This window comes from Triturus cristatus, chromosome 4_2 (genome assembly GCF_964204655.1).
Source record: "Triturus cristatus chromosome 4_2, aTriCri1.1, whole genome shotgun sequence".
Taxonomy (NCBI): domain Eukaryota; kingdom Metazoa; phylum Chordata; class Amphibia; order Caudata; family Salamandridae; genus Triturus; species Triturus cristatus.
In genome coordinates, this window is record NC_140586.1 from 863,068,303 (window position 1) to 863,080,413 (window position 12,111).

Here is a 12,111-nt window from a genome sequence, read left to right on the forward strand (position 1 = left end):
AATAAATACATATATTTTATATATATACCTGGTGTGGTTCTCCTTTCATTTGGTCATTCACGAGACTATAGACTGGTAAAACAAGCTGCTTTACATTCCTTCAAGACTTAGCCTTAAGGCTGCTCTCCACAGCTACCACTAGGATAGCTTTCTATAAGGTTGTCTTTAACCTACCATCAATAAGGGGTCGTTTGGACTGGTGCAAGGTGCCCACTAGAATAGTGGACAGCATATGCCAGGCCAACTTTTCACACCTGCAACAAAGGAATCACCTGTGTGGTTAAAGAAGAAAGATCAAGTGTGCGTTGATCGTGATTGCATGTCAGCAAGAGCAATGGAGTGTCAGAGACGAAATAAGATAATTTATGACAACAGGAAAGCGGTTATGGAGTTGGTTGTGAGTTGTTGTGACAGGGCGGCTGTGAAGAAATCTGGTCATATAAAGAAAGGAGAAAGTAAGTTTTATCAACCTCAAAAAGTGGTCAAAGTGAAGAACTCGGTTGTCCAATTGAGTGATGGGAGGTTTTGGAGTAAAGGGAGTCTTTGTTGGGTCAAGAGTCCTGTTGATACCACTCACCTTTAATTGCTTATGTCCTGCTGTATTTCATATGTTGATTGTTCTATGTTTTCTCAGTGTTATATTTTCATTTGTATTATATAAGGGTGAAGATGTTTGGAGATGCTCTATGTTCTTCTGGGCATTGATGATGTATTTAGAATGATGTCTCTGTGTGGTTCTATGAACAGCAGTTGACTTTGCCAGTCTGCTGGAGGTTATTACATGAAGAAGACGTACTATGAATAAAGGATGTATGAAACTACTTTATTGGCCTGTATGATCACTACAACACCTCAATGACAACCATCCACCAGAGTATTCCAGAAATATGAATGAATCGCTGCTTTTCACTACAGCAATAAATATTTTTAATCTACTGTGACTCATGGTTTAGGGTTGGCCACAACAGGTAACTTGAATATGGGTACAAGGGCACCTTTGTGTGGTCTGACTCCAAGAGGGAGCCAGTAACAGGGACCAGTCAGGTCCAGTAGTTACCTCTTGGTTAAAGCAGTCTTCAGTTCAAGGTCCTATAGGTGAACTCCCGTAGGAATCAATGGAGCGATCCTGATGCAAGAGATGGAGGATGCTGAAGGTCCTATGGGTGAACTGCTGAAGGAATCAATGGAGCGGTCCTGATGCAAGAGATGCAGGATGCTGAATGTCCTATGGGTGAACTGCCGTAGGAATCATTGGAGCGGTCCTGATGCAAGAGATGGAGGATGCTGAAGGTCATATGAGTGAACTGCCTGCTCTAGGATCCAATGGAGCGGTCCTGATGCAAGAGATGCAGGATGTTGAAGATGTTCAAGGATGCTGAGGTTGCTGAGCCAGTGTCATTGGGTCTTACTGTGGTGACCCCTTGGTCTACGAGCACAGGGGAGCTAGTTTGACCTCATGGGCCGATGCACTGTGATGCTCAGTTGGCGAACAGCACAAAACCAGTTGCCACTGGGCTACTGGTCTCCTGTTACACCAAAAACAGCCCTCTAACTGTCAGTAATGTATGTTCTGTGCAAACAAACTGCACCCCTACATCTCTTCCTGATCCAGTAGACTCAGCAACAACTTTTGAGGGCCAGGACTCAGTCTCCCAGATTGCACCTTGATGTCCAGTGGTGTTCAGGCTTTTTGGCGCTGGGACCTCAAGGGTGCAGGTTTCTCAGTGTTTATTGCCCTGTGATGGTAACAGGGAGTTAGCCATCTGACACTTGGCCTCACCTGCTCTGTCCTGAGGCTTGTAGAGAACGTTTCCATGAGGGGGGCACCACAGACACAGCCCTTTCTTTGCTAATCCAAGGTCCCAGACACAGTCTAGTCTTTGATACAGACTCTTTTTGCTGGGTCCAGAGAACAGCAGGGCAGTCTTTCTTTGGTCCTCTCTCCAGTACAGATGTTATCTGAGGTCTGGTTGCCAGGGGTGCCACTTCTATACCCACTACGAGCATAGGGGGATGTGGTGACTAGGCACCCTTCCACCTGATGATGCTCACTCTCAACATGGCAGCTGGACCCCCAAGAGGAGAACTCCATAATATTCAGTAACCACGTTTGGAGTTAAGTGCAGTGTGATTACGCCATAACTTCCTTTTTTTGTATTATTTGACACCCAAGTCAGATTTCTTTTCTCTTCTTTTCCCAGCTCTTGTCACCTATGGTCCTCAATTGTCCAGAGTCAATATCACACTTGGTTCACTCTTGTGTTTCCAGTGATAGGTGCTCTTTACTTTATTGTTATCCTCCATTTTGTTTCTAATGTGCATCATCAGAGAAGCGGGCTGGCAGCATCAACGCTGCATCTGGTTTAGTCTTCAGTAATCATGAATTACAATGGCTTCTGCGAATTGCAATTGTTAGAAAATGTCCCTCTCTGCAGGGTCACCCACAATTTGTTTGCCTTCCTCTTCAACTTCTTCTGACTTTTTTTGTTGGTATAAGGACTCTGTGCACTTTGCCACATATAACCAGTGCTAAAGTGCATGTGCTCTCTCCTCTAAACATGGTAATATTGGCTCATACCCAATTATCATATTTAAATTATGTTTAAGTCCCTAGTAAAATGCACTACATGAGCTCAAGGACTGCAAATTAAATGCTACTAGTGGGAAAGCAGCACTGATTGTGCCCCCAACATGTCTCAGGCCTCTGACTGCAGAGCCTGTGTGTGCTAGATGTGGGTGGAGGACCTTCATTGAGCTGAGGCATCAACTATTGACCTCGCTTGCAGAGGTTTGAATGCGTGTGGAGCACCCTTCTATGTTACCATCTTTGGGACAGCCTGCCTCTGAGATTCGTGGAAGCTCCACACTCAGTGAACAATAAATAACACACACTGCACAGAACTGTAGATAAAGCTAGCATTATCAATCTATGTACCATTGTCCTACTGCTGTTGTTTTAACATGGATGTTTTGCCGTCTATCACAGCAACTTCTTAATTTAAAACTTTACTCAACAGTTTGCTTTCCATCATACCTACTTAGCTATGTACTGTTTCTGCCCTTACGACATCTTAGGTAGACATGTTGTCCTGACTGTTGCTATTTATTATTTATTTGAGCTTATAACGCGCAACAGCTACCCACAGTGGGTTTCCCGGCGCGAAGGGATAGACTCAAGAAGAAAAAGCAGACCACCTAAAAGGCAACATCAGAAAACGACTAGGGCAGCGGCAGATCAATTAAAAAGCAAAGTCTTCAACCTTTTTCTAAAGATGAAAAAATTATTTTCTGATTTCAAGGTGATAGGTAAGGCATTCCAATATTTGGGGGCAAGATGGGAAAAAGCTCGTCCTCCCATTTTTACAATCTTAAAACGGGGAATGACGAAATCGCAGCTAGTAGAAGATCTAAGAGTGCGATTCGGCTTATACAGTTGGACTAGGTTTTGCAAATATTTAGGGGCCGAACCCTGCTTAGCTTTAAAGAGATAACAAATAGTCTTAAAATTAATGCGGCTAGGGATCCGGAGCCAGTGGAGGTCACGCAGAGCTTGAGTGGCTGAAAGTCTCCTAGGGATGTTACAAAGAAGACGAGCAGCTGAGTTTTGAACCACTTGAAGTTTATTTATAGTGGCCGCATCGGCACCAAGATAAAGGACGTTTCCGTAGTCCAGGCGAGAGGTTACTAACGCCTGGACAACGGTTCTACTAGTGGCTAGGGGCAGCATCCATAGAATTTTCTGAAGCCACCGCAGAGTGGTAAAGCAGATGGCGGCCACCTGAGTGGCCTGCTGCCTCATGGAGAGTTTATCGTCAATGAGAAAGCCGAGATTACGGGCCACAGGGGAAGGTTGAGGGAGCGTTCCCATCTCGCTAGGCCAATGTTGTGGGCCCCATAGGTCTTTCTGCTTCCCAAAAATAAGGATTTCAGTTTTGTCACCGTTTAACTTGAGAAGGTGTCTCTGCATCCACTCAGCTATACGTGATAACCCAATTTTCAGAACCGAAGCATCATTACTCTCACTGCTGGAGAGGGAGAAAACAATTTGAGTATCGTCGGCATATGAAAAAATAGTCAGCCCAGCACATAAATAGTCAGTAGATTACTGCTGCAGGACCCATGCAGTATTCTTGCAGTCAGATGCACTTTATTGGGATAAAAGGTACCATGTTTATTAGAAAAGCTGCACCTACTAGAATAATAACATAGCGAATGTAGAGCACACAATGCAATAACATAGTTCTGGAACTAGGAGAACCTGATGGACACAATGCAATAACATGGGCCAGTTACTAGGAGACGCTGATGCAAACAATGCAATAACACAGGCCAGGTACTAGGAGAATCCGATGTAAACAATGCAAGAACACGGGGCAGGAACTAGGAGAATCCGATGCAAACAATGCAATAATACAGGCCAGGTACTAGCAGAATCGGATGCAAACAATGCAATAACACAGGCCAGGTACTAGAAGAATTGGATGCAAACAATGCAATAACACAGGTCAGGTAATAGCAGAATCCGATGTAAACAATGCAAGAACACGGGCCAGGCACTAGGAGAATCCGATGTAAACAATGCAGTAACACAGGCCAGGCACTAAAAGAATCGAATGCAAACAATACAATAACACAGGCCAGGTACTAGCAGAATCGGATGCAAACAATGCAATAACACAGGTGAGGTAATAGCAGAATCCGATGTAAACAATGCAATAATACAAGCCAGGTACTAGGAGAATCTGCCTCAAACAATGCAATAACACAGGCCAGGTACTAGCAGAATCTGATCTAAACAATGAAATAAAACAGGCCAGGCACTAGGAGAATCAGATGGACACAATGCAATAACACATGCCGGGCACTAGGAGAATCTGACGCAAACAATGCAATAACACAGGCTGGCACTAGGGGAATCAGATGGAAACAATGCAATTACACAGACCAGGCACTAGGAAGATATGTTGCAAACAGTGCAATAACACAGGCTGGCACTAGGAGAATGTGACGCACACAATGCAATAACACAGGCCAGGCACTAGGAGAATCTGATGCAAACAACGCAATAACACAGGTCAGGCGCTAGGAGAATCTGACACAAACAATGCAATAACACAGGCCGGGCACTAGGATTGATGCAAACAATGCAATAACAAAGGTCATGCACTATGAGAATATGATGCAAACAATGGAATAACACGGGTCATACACTGTAAGAATCTGATGCAAACAATGGAATAACGCAGGCCAGGCACTTGGAGAATCTGACGCAAACAATGTAATATCAGGTGCAGAGGCTAGCTCTGTATATTATAGGTATAGATTCACACCAAGTCATGATATCTTTACATAGTTTAAGGCAACAAGGTTTCTGCTACACTTGACTGTAGGTCTTACGGACTCTATGGTGACGGGCATTGGTTGAGACATGGCACTAGTTCACTGAGCAGATATATCATAAATAGGTAAAAAAGGATGCCACTGCTCAGGGCCCAAATGGGTTCTTTGGATACCAAACACTGGAATTGCTGATCTGAGCACTTCTGTGAAATTATGTTTGTCACACCCTCTTCCGGTGTCACCCTGAAGCAACAGGGAGGATTGTACAATTAGCTAAACCAGACCTTTCTGGAATTTTCATTTCAAGCAGTCTCTGCAAATGCCTACTCAAAGTGAAGTAAAGTAAAAAAGTAGGGCTGAGTAGAAATATTTCCTTCTGCTTGCACTCCTTACAGTGTGAGTAAAATGCAGTGCAATGTGAAAGTCCCTCGTTTAATTAAGACCCCTCACAGTGTCAGTAAGAAGTGGTGCAGTTTATACAGTAAATGCCCGTCGTACTGTGAGTACAAAGCAGTGTACAGATATTAGATATTCTCTACTCTAAACACTCCTCTTAGTGTCAGTAAACATCAGTGCACATTACAGATTTGTAAGTAGCCCTTATATTGTAGTAATAGTTAGTGCATTGTGCAGAGTTTTCCTCTGTAAATATCCCTCATAGTGTAATAAACAGCAGTGCACTGCACTCCGATTTCCTCTTGTTACTGCCCCTCACAGTAAAGGTAAGAGCAGTGTGGTGTTTACAGATCCTCTCTGTTAAAGGCCGCTCAAAAGGTGTCAGTAAACAGCAGTGCAGAGTGCACAGATTTACTCTTCTGTAACCGACCCTCATTCTGTTGTAAACTAGATTGCCTCCTGTGGATGAAAACACTGCTTCTAGTGCAGATCGAAAATAGTGCAGTGAACAGGCTTCCTCTTCTGTAAACGACCCGCGTCAGGCAATAAAGAACAAAACAATGAGCACAGATCATCTCTTCTGAAGATACCACACACAGTGAAGTAAAAAGCAGTGCAGTGTGGATGGGTTTGCCAGAGTGAAGAGTAAAGAGCAGTGCAGTGTGGATGGGTTTGTCAGAGTGAAGAGAAAAGAGCAGTGCAAGGTGGATGGGTTTGTCGGAGTAAAGAGCAGTGCAGGGTGGATGGGTTTGTCAGAGTGAAGAGTAAAGAGCAGTGCAGTGTGGATGGGTTTGCCAGAGTGAAGAGTAAAGAGCAGTGCAGGGTGGATGGGTTTGTCAGAGTGAAGAGTAAAGAGCAGTGCAGGGTGGATGGGTTTGTCAGAGTGAAGAGTAAAGAGCAGTGCAGTGTGGATGGGTTTGTCAGAGTGAAGAGAAAAGAGCAGTGCAGGGTGGATGGGTTTGTCAGAGTAAAGAGCAGTGCAGGGTGGATGGGTTTGCCAGAGTGAAGAGTAAAGAGCAGTGCAGTGTGGATGGGTTTGCCAGAGTGAAGAGTAAAGAGCAGTGCAGGGTGGATGGGTTTGTCAGAGTGAAGAGTAAAGAGCAGTGCAGTGTGGATGGGTTTGCCAGAGTGAAGAGTAAAGAGCAGTGCAGGGTGGATGGGTTTGTCAGAGTGAAGAGTAAAGAGCAGTGCAGGGTGGATGGGTTTGTCAGAGTGAAGAGTAAAGAGCAGTGCAGGGTGGATGGGTTTGTCAGAGTGAAGAGTAAAGAGCAGTGCAGTGTGGATGGGTTTGTCAGAGTGAAGAGTAAAGAGCAGTGCAGTGTGGATGGGTTTGTCAGAGTGAAGAGTAAATAGCAGTGCAGGGTGGATGGGTTTGTCAGATTGAAGAGTAAAGAGCAGTGCAGTGTGGATGGGTTTGTCAGAGTGAAGAGTAAATAGCAGTGCAGGGTGGATGGGTTTGTCAGAGTGAAGAGTAAAGAGCAGTGCAGGGTGGATGGGTTTGTCAGAGTGAAGAGTGAAGAGTGAAGAGTAAAGAGCAGTGCAGGGTGGATGGGTTTGTCAGAGTGAAGAGTAAAGAGCAGAGCAGTGTGGATGGGTTTGTCAGAGTGAAGAGTAAAGAGCAGTGCAGTGTGGATGGGTTTGCCAGAGTGAAGAGTAAAGAGCAGTGCAGGGTGGATGGGTTTGTCAGAGTGAAGAGTGAAGAGTAAAGAGCAGTGCAGGGTGGATGGGCTTGTCAGAGTGAAGAGTAAAGAGCAGTGCAGTGTGGATGGGTTTGTCAGAGTGAAGAGTAAAGAGCAGTGCAGTGTGGATGGGTTTGCCAGAGTGAAGAGTAAAGAGCAGTGCAGTGTGGATGGGTTTGCCAGAGTGAAGAGTAAAGAGCAGTGCAGGGTGGATGGGTTTGTCAGAGTGAAGAGTAAAGAGCAGTGCAGGGTGGATGGGTTTGTCAGAGTGAAGAGTGAAGAGTGAAGAGTAAAGAGCAGTGCAGTGTGGATGGGTTTGCCAGAGTGAAGAGTAAAGAGCAGAGCAGTGTTGATGGGTTTGTCAGAGTGAAGAGTAAAGAGCAGTGCAGTGTGGATGGGTTTGCCAGAGTGAAGAGTAAAGAGCAGTGCAGGGTGGATGGGTTTGTCAGAGTGAAGAGTGAAGAGTAAAGAGCAGTGCAGGGTGGATGGGCTTGTCAGAGTGAAGAGTAAAGAACAGTGCAGTGTGGATGGGTTTGTCAGAGTGAAGAGTAAATAGCAGTGCAGGGTGGATGGGTTTGTCAGAGTGAAGAGTAAAGAGCAGTGCAGGGTGGATGGGTTTGTCAGAGTGAAGAGTAAATAGCAGTGCAGGGTGGATGGGTTTGTCAGAGTGAAGAGTGAAGAGCTGTGCAGGGTGCCCATATATTCTCTTGTTTAACCACCCCTCGAAGTGCAGTAAAAAGTGATTCAGTATGCAGATGAGAGGTGTGCACTAAACACTCTTCGGTGGAATAGTTAAAGACAGAGGAGTCCACAGATTTCCCCTTTGAGTTTAAACACCGCTGATAGTGCAGTAAAAAGCAGTGCGGAGTGCGCACCTTTCCTTTCTTGTCAAAAGCAATGAAATATACTGATTATCTCTGAAAAACAGTTCTCAGAGAGTAGTAAAACGCAGTGTACAAATTTGGCACAAAGTAGTAAAAAGAAGTGCAGTTTTTAGAGACTTCCTCTTCTGTCAAAGTCCCACAAGGTGTAGTAAACAGCAGTGCAGTGTGTACAGCTTTTGAACAGTGCAGTGTGCACAGATTCCTGATAGTGCAGTAGGTTGCAGTGCAGTATGCAGATTTCTCATAGTGCAGTAAGAATTTAGTGTAGTGTGCACAGATCCCTCGTAGTGCAGTAAGATACAGTGCAGTGGCACAGATTCCTCATAGTGCAGTAAAATGTAGTGGCCTGAATTCTGGTAGTGCAATAAGATGCAGTGCAGCGTGCAAAGAATCCTCACAACGCAAGAAGATGCAGCTCAGTGTACACAGATTCCTCATAGTGCAGTAAGATGCAGTACACGGATTCATCATAGTGCAGTAAGATGCAGTGCAGTGTGCACAGACTCCTCCCAGTACAGTAAGACATAGTGCAGTATACACAGATCCCTCTGTGCAGTAAGATGCAGTGCAGTGTGCACAGATTCCTCACAGTACAATAAAATGCAGTGAAGTGTACAGACCCCTCACAGTGCAGTAAGATGCAGTGCAGTGTACAGATCCCTCAGTGCAGTGAGATGCAGTGCAGTTTGCACAGACCCCTCATGGTGCAGTAAGATGCAGTGCAGTGCACAGATTCCTCATAGTGCAGTAAGATGCAGTGCAGTGCACAGATTCCTTAGTGCAGTAAGATACAGTGCAGTGCACAGATCCCTCACAGTGCAGCATGATGCAGTGCAGTGTGCACAGATCCCTCACAGTGCAGAAAGATGCAGTGCAGCACACAGATCTCCTCTTTAACACAAATGATGCCCACAAACACCCCCAGGGCCGGAAGGAAAGACCCAGAGGCCCCCGGATAGAAGAGCCCAGCTCAGCCCGGTTCCTGCAGAGATTTCCTCCAGGATTATTCAGTCTATTTCTACAAACACAGCAGAAGGTGCTGACAATCTCCTACCTGAGCAGAAACCTGTGCAGACATGTCCAGGCTCTCTCCTCCTCCTGGGGGCGGCGGCAGGTCTGGGGAGGGGCTGGGGCAGATCTGGGGGTTTGAGGGGCAGATCTGGGTTCTGAGGAGGGGCAGATCTGGGGTCTGAGGGGGCAGGGGCAGATCTGGGGTCTGGGGGGTCTGTGAGGGTCTGAAGATGAAGATAACTGCACAGACAGACAGGGGTCCTTCCTCCTCTGCAGAGGCCGGAAGTGATGTCACCGCCGCTGCTGTCTCTGCCGCCACTGACCCGGAACAGGAAACCCTCCTCCCTTTTATCCAGTGTGCAGCTCAGTAGGTTCATCAGCCGGCGAGGAGCGCCCTCTGGTGGCCTCTGACGGAACCGCCGCCTCCGGTATCCAGCAGGGAAACAAGCATTGGTGCCTGTGATTCCTCAGAGTGCAGTAAGATGCAGTACAGTGCCCAGATCTTGTGTTTTATTAAATGTATAAAAACGTAGGCAGCTGCTACCATTAAACTGCACTTTTTTCTAATTGTCCTGTTCGTGTCAGATATTCTTTATATGTAATGTGGCGGCGAATCCTCAAACAACTCTGTTTGGAGCAAATTGAGTTTTGGATTTCAGTTAAAGGCATTATCTGCTTCTTAAAATATTAAACCAGAGGCTTCTGTTAACCAGACTTTGTAACCATAGACTTATGTCTATTTGCTGATGCCATTTGATCCGATCAGGTGGGAGAAACGGTGTTTTTACGGCAAAAATTGAATTATTTTAGCTGCCTCCCGCTCCTATGTACGTCAATTACAAAAAATTAAGACCCCCCTGATTTTTTTTTCAAAATCTCCCTCTTTTCAAAATGCTAGCATGCATGCTTTGTCATACATGTCAACCATGCCAAAATTTTAGAACAGGAAAGCGGGAGATTTAAAAAATGAATTTTGGGAATGACCTATTGACCTTTTTTGAAGCAGAGGCAATTTTAGGCAGGAGACAAGTAAAATAAAGTCAGATTTAGCTTTAAAAATCTGGAGTACCCAGCCTGATTGGGTCTGTTGGCATGCATGTTTTGTTGACCACTTCTTTCTAACTAAGGATCACTTACAAAAAAAATTAAAAAATAAAGAAATATGCTGTAGGTACACTATATTCATAAGGCAGAACAATCAGGTTTGACCCACACAGACATTTCTCAAATAGTGGATGATGTTATGAAAATTAGTTAGTGGTGCTGGATGAGAAAGAAGAAGGCATTTAACATGATACTTAAATAGGGCTTTGAATAAAACTGTCTGTAATCATTTTAGCATGGCTTTGCTGTCTTTGTTTAATTAGACTGTTAGTCTTGGATCATTAAGGCAGCTCTAGAACACATTTTAAAGTGTGTTCTGCTCATATTTACTATTTTAAGTGTGCGCTTATAAGAGGAAACAATAGTGGAAGTAGTTTGTTTTGATACCTTTTGCACTGGTTGGGACATTCATGTACTGGTTGTGCCAGTAAAAAGGCAGCCAGGTGGTAACACTAGCTCCTAATCATAAGACATTTATCATCTGGAATCAGTCTGGATGCCACTCCCATAGTTTACGTTGTCTAAACTCGCAAATCCTATAGAGATTTATAGGAACTGCACGACAACACAACATCGATGAGCAAGTGTCGCAAGCCTTTGTAGCGTTCTCATGCACGTTGCTTAGGTGCCTCTGCAGTGACATCAGTTCCGACATGCACAAACCAAGAGCCCTCAACTTTTGGCATCTGGTTCTTTTCGGACCTCAAACACTCGGGGGCACTTCAATAACAAAAAATCTCTCCAAAACATTAAAGATCTGTTCTCCACATGGTCTCCAAAAAACATCACATGGTGGGGACGGGTGATCACAGTAAAAATGATGCTAGCACCCCATATCAATTTTCTATCTAGCATGCTCTCTGTCTCCTTATCCATCACTTTCTTCAAATCCGTAGATAGTCATTTACGAATTCGACACCTTACACACAAAGTACAAGGCTCGACCCTCACCTCCCTTTGGTTTAACTACCAGATCACAATTTGCGGGAAGACAGTATTCTGGCTCAGCTGGGACCACAAAGGAATAAACAACATAAAAAGTGTTAGATCCTGTTATGTGGCCCTTAGGGACATTGTCAACATTGCTAAGTTAGCATGAGCTTTGCACCCATTCTGCTGCCTTTGCGCACGTTACTACATGCCTTTCTTTTTGCAAGACTCTGTTTGTGCCTTTCACATGAGAACGGTGTGCTGTTCGCGTTCTCTGCTTTTCCTGGAGTTTAGTCTGAACACGATGTGCAAGGTCGATAAACAAAGCCCCTTGTTATTCTGTTCTGGTCAGTCCCTAGCACCTAGACATAACATGCTAAACACAACTGTACTGCTGAAGACTCGTGCTTTGATATTACAGGGTTGCAGGTTGTTTTAACACACTTGGAGAAAGCCGTTCCATGGAGAAAAGCTCAGCTGTCCCTATGATGTAAACCTTACATCCAGGCTTTAAAGTATGGTGTCTGCTGTCAAAGCCCAGACATCTTTTAAATAAATAAACTTCTTCCAGTCAAGGGGAGGGTGGGTAGGTCTTATTGTCCTTTTCCCACAGTCTTTATATAATGACTTCCCCCTTTGTACTCTATGAAATTGTAACAATGCTAACTGTTTTGAGTTTATGCATTTTGCTACATGTAGTGGCTCGTATACTGTATTGTAGAGCACAATAGTTAAAATAAACATTTTGAACTATTTCAGTGACTCTG

At 44.7% G+C, this 12,111-nt stretch overlaps 1 long non-coding RNA gene across 1 annotated transcript in view; it reads right to left on the bottom strand.

Annotated features, from left to right (window-relative positions):
• The window catches only part of LOC146835274 (uncharacterized), a 47,564-nt gene extending 37,929 nt beyond the window's left edge, over positions 1-9,635 (bottom strand). The window contains exon 1 of the long non-coding RNA XR_014960706.1: positions 9,354-9,635. This is a non-coding gene — a long non-coding RNA (uncharacterized LOC146835274). The remainder of the gene's footprint in view (positions 1-9,353) is intronic.
• Between the last annotated feature and the right edge of the window lie 2,476 nt (positions 9,636-12,111).